General features: G+C 40.9%; 1 pseudogene; it reads left to right on the top strand.

The window, feature by feature from the left end:
* Positions 1-9389: 9389 nt before the first annotated feature.
* Positions 9390-9503, top strand: LOC126002767 (uncharacterized; annotated as a pseudogene).
* The last annotated feature ends 1404 nt before the right edge of the window (positions 9504-10907 follow it).

Raw genomic sequence — 10907 nt, 5'->3', positions numbered from 1 at the left:
CATTGGCTTGTCTGCAGGTTAATCTGTGATATAATTCTCCTTTCACCATTTGATTCCTTAAATAGGAGTCATGCCCTGAAATCTACTGTGTATGATGTCTAGATACATTATTTTTGTGTCTATCATTATATACTTCCTTTCATTCACTCATTCATACATGCATTGTATATCCACCCATGTATACACACATACAGATATGTATATATACAAGCACCCATATATCCTATCCACACATATGTCATCTATACAATCACTCAAGTATATAGAAACCCACCCATTCATCCATATATACATACATATATTCATTCATATATGAATGGTTACACATATCCACACATACATAAACCCATATGTAGACACACATTTATCTACCCATCAACTCAAATGTACTTTATCATAACAAATAAATATAGATATTTTCTTCTTATTCACCCATTTATTAAAAATGATAAATATATACAATAAAGAAATACAGAGAGCATACATGTCCTCCATTATCTAAGACATTTTTTTTATTATTTCAAGCAAAGTGTTTACATTCTAATTTATAGACACAGACACATCAAGTCAAGAGGTTCTGAGTGGTGATGAAAGAGGCAAGAAGCACAGAGTCTTGCCCAAACGTATGTTTTTTAATGGCCTGTCAGATTTGAAGCCTATTTTATCTGACAATCTTGTCTGTATATATTCAGTTCTGGATCCCTCATTAGAACAAATTAAAGTTAATGAAATATTTCTCTTGTCTCCTTAGACAAAGGATTATTCTATTTTAATATACCTTGGGTAATTTGCCTTGGCTAAATCAGTATGAATACTGAGGACAATTTCCAGTCATTACTTATGACTGTGGTTTCAACCATCATGGCCAAAGGTAGCCAGAGGTAAAGAACAAAATAATATCTATACAAAAGAGGTCCAGAGGTGGACAGGTAGCATCATTGCTGCCAGACAGAATTGGTTGCTGAGTCCTCTGTGATCTGCATGCTTCTCTGTGCTTCACCTGTGACCCTTTGCTCTTGATCATCACAGGTTTATTCCCTTCACTATTCCTTAGCTAGGATGGCCCTTATTTCTGCCTTCTCCCTATTAGGCTCCTTCTTATCATGAATTTATTCCTGTTTCTGTTTTTCTATCATAGGATTCAAAGATTATAAGTGATATCATCTCATTAATTCATTGCTGGCAGGAACAAATACTCAGAGATGCATAATTATGATGACTTTGGCACAAATCATTGGCAGAATCTGGGGCATTTTGTTTGTAATTCAGAAGTATCTGAGCCTGTGGAAATCCATCAGAAAGAAAACCAACAAATTGCTTCTAACGGCTTTTGTTTGGATGAACAAGCCTCATCCCAAAGCAGTGAATATAAATATGACAGAAGACATGACAGTGACTACAACTGGATAGAAATCCAAATATTTGAGCATGTTCTGGATAGTATTAATGTGCAAACTACAGGCAAGGCACTTATCACAGCTCCACCTCATCTCTACTAGTCAGCCTTTTAGTTGGAGATGTCTCAGTCAGTCCAAACTCTTCCAAATATTGACAGCAAATTCTGTCAGTGGAGCCTCTGGATTGATCAATTCAACCAGGGAGACTGGGACACCAACAAAACAGCTTACATGCAGCTCTCTGGACTACACTGATGAACACAACATGTGAACCCATCCGTTGGCTGACAGTTTCAAGAAATAATTTTTACTCAACAGAAACAATCTTCAAATAGATAGGCATGATGAAATGACCTCATTCTCCCACTGAGTGTATCCTCGGGCATATAATTAGCAATAACATCCCAGGGATTTGTCATGGCTGAGCTAATAGAGGGATAAGCTCAGTTAGTGGTCCTAAAACTCTAATAATAAATGAACGCATTAAAATCTATAATGGCAAAAAAGAGAAAGAGAATGAAATGTCTCTGAAATTCATGACATTATATGTATTTCCTATAATTAAAACCCCAGATATCTCCTCCCATCAGTTTCCAGTAAACTCCATAAAAGCCACCTCAAACCGTCTTATAAACTACTATGAGGATGCAAAATCCAGTTAATTTTATAGCCAGTTAAGACCCACACTGGCTACTGAATTAGCTGCTACTATGCACAGAAGCAAATGTTAAAACAGTAAAAGTTGGGTGAATAGATCACCTTTCTTCCTACAACATCGTTTACATTTTGTAAAATATTTCCATTTCTATGCATAAAGAATTTTCTTCTTTTATTTAAGGGCACAATGAAATGCATGTCTCCATAATAACAGCTCTGAGCAAGTTCTGATGTAAGATAGGGAATTATAATTGACCTTTCTGCAAAGGCCATTTATTGGTTTAGCCAATATGTTTTCATAAAGTCTCTCTTTGTTATGGTTTCCCCGAGATAGGGGAGGGAAGAAATAGAAGACAAAGATCCAGTTCTGCTCTAGTGAACCTGCCCTCCTGATTGAGGAGATAGAGCCTAGAAACAGGGCAGAGAGGGGAACCAATTATACAGAAGCTCGATAAGAAAACTGTAAGGGAACTACATGGATGAGGCTCCCTTTGACTCCCATTCCAGTACAGACACACATGCCCACATGAGTTCTTGCCCTTAGTTTCTACTCTAATTTTTAATACTAAAATAATGGAAGAAATCAGAAGTGTTGATACAGTGTGATTCATATCCCTGACTGAATCCAAGGAACTTGGGCTGTTTAGCTCAAATAAAAGCTCCAGATCATTTGTCTGAAGTGATTTGCTTCTTCATACATTTATGTGGATTTCTTACATGGGCAACATACTTTTTATATGTACATGTTACACCTGATGGCCCTAGGAGGTCAGCACGACTACTCCTGAGAAACTCTAAGGGACTATGCAGTTCCAGGGATGGAACTCAATTTCTCATACATGAAAGACATGCTCTTACAATTAGCTGTCTTACTGCACCACTAGCAATGTCTTTCAACTCTTCTAATATGAGTAGAAAAATGATTATATTGCATTGATGACTTTAAATATATATGTATGTATGTATGTATGTATGTATGTATGTATGTATAGATGTGTACTTACTCTTTAAAATCTGCTCCAAAATAGTCTGCTAATCTATTCCATTCAGAAAGGTTTCTAGCTTCCTTGCACAGCCATAAGACAGGAATGAGTGAGCAAAGCAAGCCTTGGTCTTTCCCACCAAGGACTGTGCCAATATTACCAACACCAGTCTGCCCTTCTCTTCTCTCTGCCAAGAACTTTGGAATTCACACCCAAGGGATATAAATGCCAGAATCTCCAGAACACAGCCCCACTCTTATTTCTTGGACTTTTCAGAGCTGACCCATTTTTTAAAATATGGTTTTTTGGCTTGCTTGATATAATGTTTATCAATATTTACTTTTATTTTTGACTTTTCGAGAGCCAAAACGATAACTTCTGTTGCATTTTATTTGATATATTTAAGACAGATTATTAGCAGGTATTCCCTATATGTACTTTACATGTAATAGTGATGACATGTTTATCTTCAACAGAGTGAGTGATTTATTACTGAAAAGAAAGCAATTCATGTACAACAAGAAAACAAGAATTATTTCCTGTTGACATTCAAATGCTAGATGAGTCACTATAATCTTTTTGTTTGCACTATATATTTTTCTCTTGTCACAAACTAATGCCAATTTTGTAGACCTTACTATTGAGGAAGTAATTATTTTAAGTTTTTTTTTAATTCGGAAAGAGCATACTTGATTAGAAGTAAATGGGAAAGTCTACCAGTTCAGTAATAGGTGCAAACAGAAGGGGAAACCGAGGTTTACATTCTTTATGAAGCATCAGGATAGAGTCTTACAGTTAGGCAATGGTGTAATTTGAGAGACATGTTGGAACTACTATATAGGTATTATTTGTACCATACACATATGGAGGGGCCAAGCATGTTATCATAATGATAGTGTGGTGCTCTGAAATACAGCATGGGACTTCCTCTGTTGACATCACAGTGAGGAGAGAGTTGATGCAGATCAGGACCAAAGGGAGAAAGCATATCCTCCCAATCAACACCTCTGCTCTGGGATCCTTGCACTTCTCACCACATCTCAATTCTCTGAGACTGCAAGAAAATGGTCTAATTTTCCCACCTCAGGGTTACCTGAGCTAACTACTCATGTCTACTAGTTGGAATCATCTGCTAACCTGAAGGAAGGCCTGTGAGCATATTGTTGTGTGTCATTGCTGTGTCAAATCCCCTAGCAAGCCAGCCTGAGAGGCAGAAGAAATTCCCCATAGGCTGTTAGTGGATGAAGGGTGAGGATTGAGAAATTACCTGAAAAACATGTGTGTGTCCCCCAAAACTGCTGCTTTGCAAATCATTGAATTTCTAAGGTCCCAGAGCAAAGCTTTACCTTTGAGGCAGTCTGAGCAGTTCTAATGAAAAGCACCCAAGCTTTCTTACATTCTAGAATCCAGCAGAATCAAGCCCGCCTACTCTCTTTGGAATCTGAGCAGATGATTTGAATGGCAGCATCTCTCCTGGTATCTCTTGATTTGACTTCAAGTTCATCTTGATGAGTAATTCCTTAGGGAGGAGAAGTGAAGTAAAACAATATTTGCAGAGTTAAACTCTATAAAATGCTCCAGCCTGCTCACAGGAGAGAGAGCGAGAGAGCTGTAGGTCTCAATTGTGCAAATGAGTTTAATTCCTGTTTAAAGGGCTTCTGCTGAAATCCTCCCTTTATCCCTAAAGCAAGCTAAAATTACCAGGACATTCAGGGAATTTGAAATATAAGATCCTTTTTCAAGAGACTTCCTGTTTGTCATCAGAGGATTAAAGAGTGACAGTAGGGGCTGGAGAGATAGAATAGAGGTAAGGCAATTGCCTTGCATGCAGAAGGTCAGTGGTTCAAATCCCGGCATCCCATATGGTCGCCCGAGCCTGCTGGGGGAGATTTCTGAGCGTAGAGCCAGGAGTAGCCCCTGAGCACTGCCGGGTGTGACCCAAAAATAAAAAAATAAAGAGTGACAGTAAAAGACACAGAGATGACTAGCGACATGGACAATGTGTAATGGCAATGGGTAAGGGATACAGTACATGCAGGAGTGTTGCTTTTTGTACAGGCACCTCAAAGGATGCCTCAGACTTCAGGATTTTTCAGTGGAGGAAAAGAGTTTAGGACCATGAGGACAGGCTAGACAAGAGCTTCCAGTCCTTTGCCAGAATTTCACTTTTAATGATGCAAACGCAAATGAGTGTAGGTTTGTAATTAGGAAGCAGAACAGATGGTGAAGACTTAGTTTAAAGTGTTCATTAAAATCACCTGCACTGCCAAACTACTGTTCCCTGCCACGAGACTGTTGCTCAGTTGAAATGTATTGCCCAAAGATGAGATGCAGGAAAAATCACTGCAGTAGGGAACAGAGGATAATTGTTCTCCCTTTGTCTGCCAATTCTGGACTCGACTGCATGAGGTCCCAGAATGGCTGGAGAAGACCAGATCCTGGGAAGCACCCTCCAGTCCTTCCTGACACATTTGGGCTCCTCCTCCGGAGAAAGAAATACAGCTCCTTGGGCAGACGGCCTTTTGGAGCAGTTTCTGGGGGGAGCCCCCAGTTCTGTCCTGGGGCATCTTTGCCCTGTGGTGTCCCCATCGCCGAGCTTATGCTGAACTTGTAACACTGGGCCAGAACTGGCTGCTGTCAGTCCAGCCATGAGGGTACAGAAATGCTGGGTCCATCCTGGGAAGCTCCATTGTTCTGTGAAGAATCCAGAAAGAGATACTGGTGGTCAACAACCACACCGACAACTGCAGCCAGTAACAGTCCCATTTGAGGAGCTGGAAACTGTAAGCCCAGCCTGATATCTGGCTGCAGTCTCAGAATAGAGCTTGATCCACTCAAGGCACACCCTGGTACCCTCCCCAGGAATGGCTCATCAATCCCTTCTCAGCACTGAGTCCAGCTCAGGTCTGCCTCACTCATCAGTAGATGCAGAATAGAGGCGCCTTCCCACATGTGGAGTGGGCAAGGTGCACCTTGTTCTTCTGTTGTTCTCTCCTTTTATGTAATTGTAGTTGAGCAGTTGGTTCCTGGAATCTCAATGAGAACATAGGATAAAAAAATCTTGTCAAAATATTCAATAGTAATATATTTGGTTGAACTTTTACACATAATTAAAATGTCAAATTGATCTTCCAGAGAAGTAAAACATATGGGATATCTTTAGAGGAAGATGCTGGGTGGATTCCCACCTTCTGCAGGAGGCAGGTAAAGAAGCATGTAGGGCCCTGGCACCTTGGGGAAAGCAGCTTGGAGGGAAGAGTGGGTTCTACACATCGCACCATCCTGCAGGGGACTGTGGAGTTTACACACAGTACAGGCTGGAGTTGATTGCAGTCTTTGCACATGGTGCAATTCTGAAGGTAAGCATGAAGTTGCACATAGTACAGCTGTAGAGGGTAGTATGGGGTCTGTACATTCTAAGATTTAGCTGGTCTTTGGCACCTACCTATCCTTCCAATCCTCGCTTACCCAACATCTACACCTGCTTCAACTGCAGTTTGTGTTGATCAGGTTTGCTCTGGGGTAAAGGAAGCTCTCCTGAGTAGAGATGAAGTAGTGGCCATCAATAAAGACCAAGGGTTGTTCCAATACCTCAATGCTCGAGGATGGTCTGCCAAGATCACTGATAGATTTTTTTTTACCCATTTTAAGGTAGCAGCAAAGGTTCAAAGTTAGCAAAACAGGACAGTTGAGTCACACAGCTAAGTTCAGGAGTTGAGGTGTCCTTGGGAATGGGAAAAATTACATTGATGATGGGCGGGCTGTTAAACTCCCACGCAGAAGAGCTCAATAGTAGTATTAGCATTACAAACCAGAGAATCTCAATGAGAAAATTTAAAAAGACTTCCCAAAATATTTGCTGACCAGAGAAGGCAAAATCTAGTCAATTTTGTATAGAGAGAATGATAGAATTTTGTTTTTCAGAGCTTCAACTGAGAGCCCGTCTGGAGCAGGAAGCAAGCAATGTGGACAGAAAAGTTTGCGGAACTTTCTCCCATTTCATCCACCTACTTAATCTGTTTCCTAGTCTCCTGACTGGTGTCTGTCTCTGGGAGGAAAAAAGCTGGTGTTCAACTATAATCATCAAAGCAGCAGTGATGTTTTTGTCTCTGGAAATAGAGATTCATAGTCTCCTGGCTGAGCTGGAAAAGGCACATAGGAACTCAGGAGACCCACACTGCAGAAGCACCTGTTCAAGTAAAAGGAGGGATTGGAAAAGACATCAAGCTGTGGTCCCATTTTTGAACCTGGTCAGTGCTGTTCTGGGACCCCCAGAGGGCTGAAACATGGTGGGGCACACACTGCCTTGGGGAAGGGCTGGTTCAATCTCAGAAATGATCTAAGTCAGATCACTTCTGACACTGACTTAGAACCTCAGATTTCTTCTCTCTGTGTCATTCTGTGACTTGGGTCTCACTTGCCTAGGTCACACCAAGGCATCTCGGCTTCAACTTTCCCTGAGGAAAGTCCAGTGACAACCTTGGCTTTATTTTAGCAGGACATTCTTAAGCTTGATCCCATACTCTGGCAGAGACTTGGGCAGACTTGGGATTCCCCAGTAAGTGAACTAACCTAAAATGCAGTCCCAAGCAAAGGGGGGGGGGGGGGAGAGATGTGTCACAGTCTGAGATCTGTGTACTCTGGTGACCATGTCCAAAATAACTACATACCTAAAGGGCCCTTCAACTAGCAACTATACATTCCCCAGAGCTTCCACCCCACTCTGTCCACTTCTCAATAGGGCAGTGCACCTTGGTCATAATCACTTGGGTTCAGCACTCTGAACCTTGGTTAGATTCATCCAGGAAGTGTAAAGCAAGGTTCTTCTCCAAGATTCTCCACTGTTTCTCTCTCAGCAAACAGTAGCCTCTCAGAGTGATGCCTCAAGAAGGTACCTTGCTTCCTGTGGCAAGGTTTAGGGCTTGATCCACTTGAATACCAGTAGCATTATTTTTTCCTCCCACAATAACTAGTTCTAGGCCATTCCCCATTATCTGCTGAGCTATAAACAATGTAGATTCACTTCTGTCCATTTACTCTACCAAAAATATTGATTTCCTTTCTTTTTAAGCAAGATTTTTGTTCACTCACTTTTCCCACTTGGACTTTAGGATTTGGAAGACCTTATCTCCCCGGAAGTCTTTTTTTCCCTGTATTGTCTGGAAGTAAATAATTAGTTAAGAGCTGCTAAATAGCAGTTTCCCTGTCCTCCAGCTCAGCTGTGAGAGGTAATTTTAATATTCCATTAGTGCTTGGCTCTACAGGGTCTGTTTACAGCAGGATAACAAAACTGTGTCATTGGTATGCACAGAGACAATGTTCAAATGCGTGTTGTGTATGCAAGAGGAGGTGGGGGGCTGAGCATTCATTTTCCCATTTCATTTCCTGTTACTTCAGAACCAGCAGACCTTCCAGAGATACTGGTCTCCCAAGAAAAAAGCACTGGTGTTGTTATTACCAAGTTCAAGTGGGCCAGCATCAAGGGAGGAAGAGATAGCTCAGTGGGGAAAAGGGAAAGAACTAGTGTAAGGGGAGATCTGGGCTGTATACTACTGACAAAGGAGGATTGAATCTCAGTCCTATCCAGACCCAAAACCCACCTGACCACTTCAGAGGAAGCCATTGAGCCATTAGCTGACACATGATGTGAGACGAGTTTTTTCTTTTATGGTAGGAGCAAGCCCTGCAGTTGGAGAACTGACTTTCTTGATCTTCAGATGGTCATTCTGTCACCACACTGCTGGCCTCTCAGCTGTATTTCTAGTGGGAAAATATCTCCCCTCACTTCTTAGGAACCTCCTTATTCTCTTACATTGGAGACTTGGGTCAGACACTGAGTTTTCTGTTTTTATAACCTTAAGAATAACATGTAGGTTCTCTAACCTTATTCCACCAGGGATTTAGTGATCTGTCAGCTTTCTATCTTTTTCTTTACCTTGTAATTCTCTATATTTCCCATTGAAATTATTGTTCTTTATATCACTCATTTTTTTTTATTTAAACACTGATCACAAAGTAGTTTGTGATTGTGTTGCAGTCTTACAGTGTATACCACCCTTAACCATTGAACATTTCCCCACCACTAATGTCCCCAGTTTCCATCCTATCCTTCCCCCTGTCTGCATCTGGGGCAGGCATTTTTATCTTCTCCCTCTCTCTCTTTCTCGCTCTCTCTATCCCTTTTTTTCCTTTTAGATATTCTTTACTCCTATACTCATCACAGCACTATTTACAATAGTGAGTATCTGGAAACAACATAAGCACCTGAGAACAGATGAGTGGATCCAGAGACTATGGTACAGCTACAAAATAAGCTATTATGCACTGTTAGAAAAAATAGTCATGAAATTTAGTTTACAGCCATACCACCCTGAATGTGCCCAATCTCATCTGATCTTGGAAGCTAAGCAGGGTCGGGCCTGGTTAGTACTTGGAGACGGCCTGGGAATACCAGGTGCTGTAGGCTTAAAAAGAAAGTCATGAAATTTGCTTATACATGAATGGAGATGGAGAGTATTATGCTGAATGAAATGAGTCAAAGGAAGAGGAATAGACAGAATAATCTCACTTGCTTGGGGGATATAAGAAAACTAAAATATAATGTGATACAAATATCCAGAGACAATAGTGTCAAGGGCCAGGGAGACGAGTACATGGTAGGAAGCTTGCTACAGAGTGTACCAGTGCAGTTAAGGAAGAGAAGGAACCATTATGAAGATGATAATTTAAACTGATCACTTGGGTCAGTAACTAAGTGTTGGATGGAGATAAAGTGATATGCATGGTATCTCTTCTTTAACAATAATATTAACTTTTTCTTAAGGATCATTAGAAATTCAACGATTTCATCTTGGGTCATGCTGTTTTCAGTTGCCTGAGACTGGATTTCATCAGCATTCCTGCCGGTGATCCTGCCTGCTTCAGAAGTGGGTCGGGACATATACACATTGATTCCTGCTGGTTTCTGCCTGAGAGCCACCCACCGAGTGGGAGAAACTATTCACCCAATACCCATCAGATAAGGGGCTAATATCCAAAATATACAGGGCACTGACAGAACTTTATAAGAAAAAAAAAACATCTAATCCCATCAAAAAATGGGGAGAAGAAATGAACAGACACTTTGATAAAAAAGAAATACAAATGGCCAAAAGGCACATGAAAAAATGCTCCTCATCACTAATCATCAGGGAGATGCAAATCAAAACAACGATAAGATACCAACTCACACCACAGAGATTGGCATACATCACAAAGAATGAGAATAATCAGTGCTGGTGGGGATGTGGAGAGAAAGGAACTCTTATCCACTGCTGGTGGGAATGCCATCTAATCCAACCTCTATGGAAAGCGATATGGAGATTCCTCCAGAATCTGGAAATTGAGCTCCCATTCGACCCAGCTATTCTACTTCTCGGGATATATCCTAAGAACACAAGAATAAAATACAAAACCCCCCTCCTCACACCTATGTTTATTGCAGCACTATTCACAATAGTCAGGCTCTGGAAACAACCAAATGCCCTTCAACAGACAAATAGCTAAAGAAACTGTGGTACATATACACAATGGAATATTATGCAGCCGTCAGAAGAGATGAAGTCATGAAATTTTCCTATACATGGATGTACATGGAATCTATCATGCTGAGTGAAGTAAGTCAGAGGGAGAGAGAGAGAGAGAGAGAGAGAGAGAGAGAGAGAGAGAGAGAGAGAGAGAGAGAGAGAGACGCAGAATAGTCTCACTCATCTATGGGTTTTAAGAAAGATGAAAGTCATTTTTGCAACAATCCTCAGAGACAATGAGAGGAGGGCTGGAACTTCCAGCTCACTTCATGAAGTTCACCACAAAGAGTGGTGAGTGCAATTAT

The sequence above is a fragment of the Suncus etruscus genome, chromosome 2 (assembly GCF_024139225.1).
Source record: "Suncus etruscus isolate mSunEtr1 chromosome 2, mSunEtr1.pri.cur, whole genome shotgun sequence".
Classification (NCBI taxonomy): Eukaryota; Metazoa; Chordata; class Mammalia; order Eulipotyphla; family Soricidae; genus Suncus; species Suncus etruscus.
Note: the sequence above shows the minus strand (reverse complement) of the source record. Positions and strands in the feature narration are given on the sequence as shown.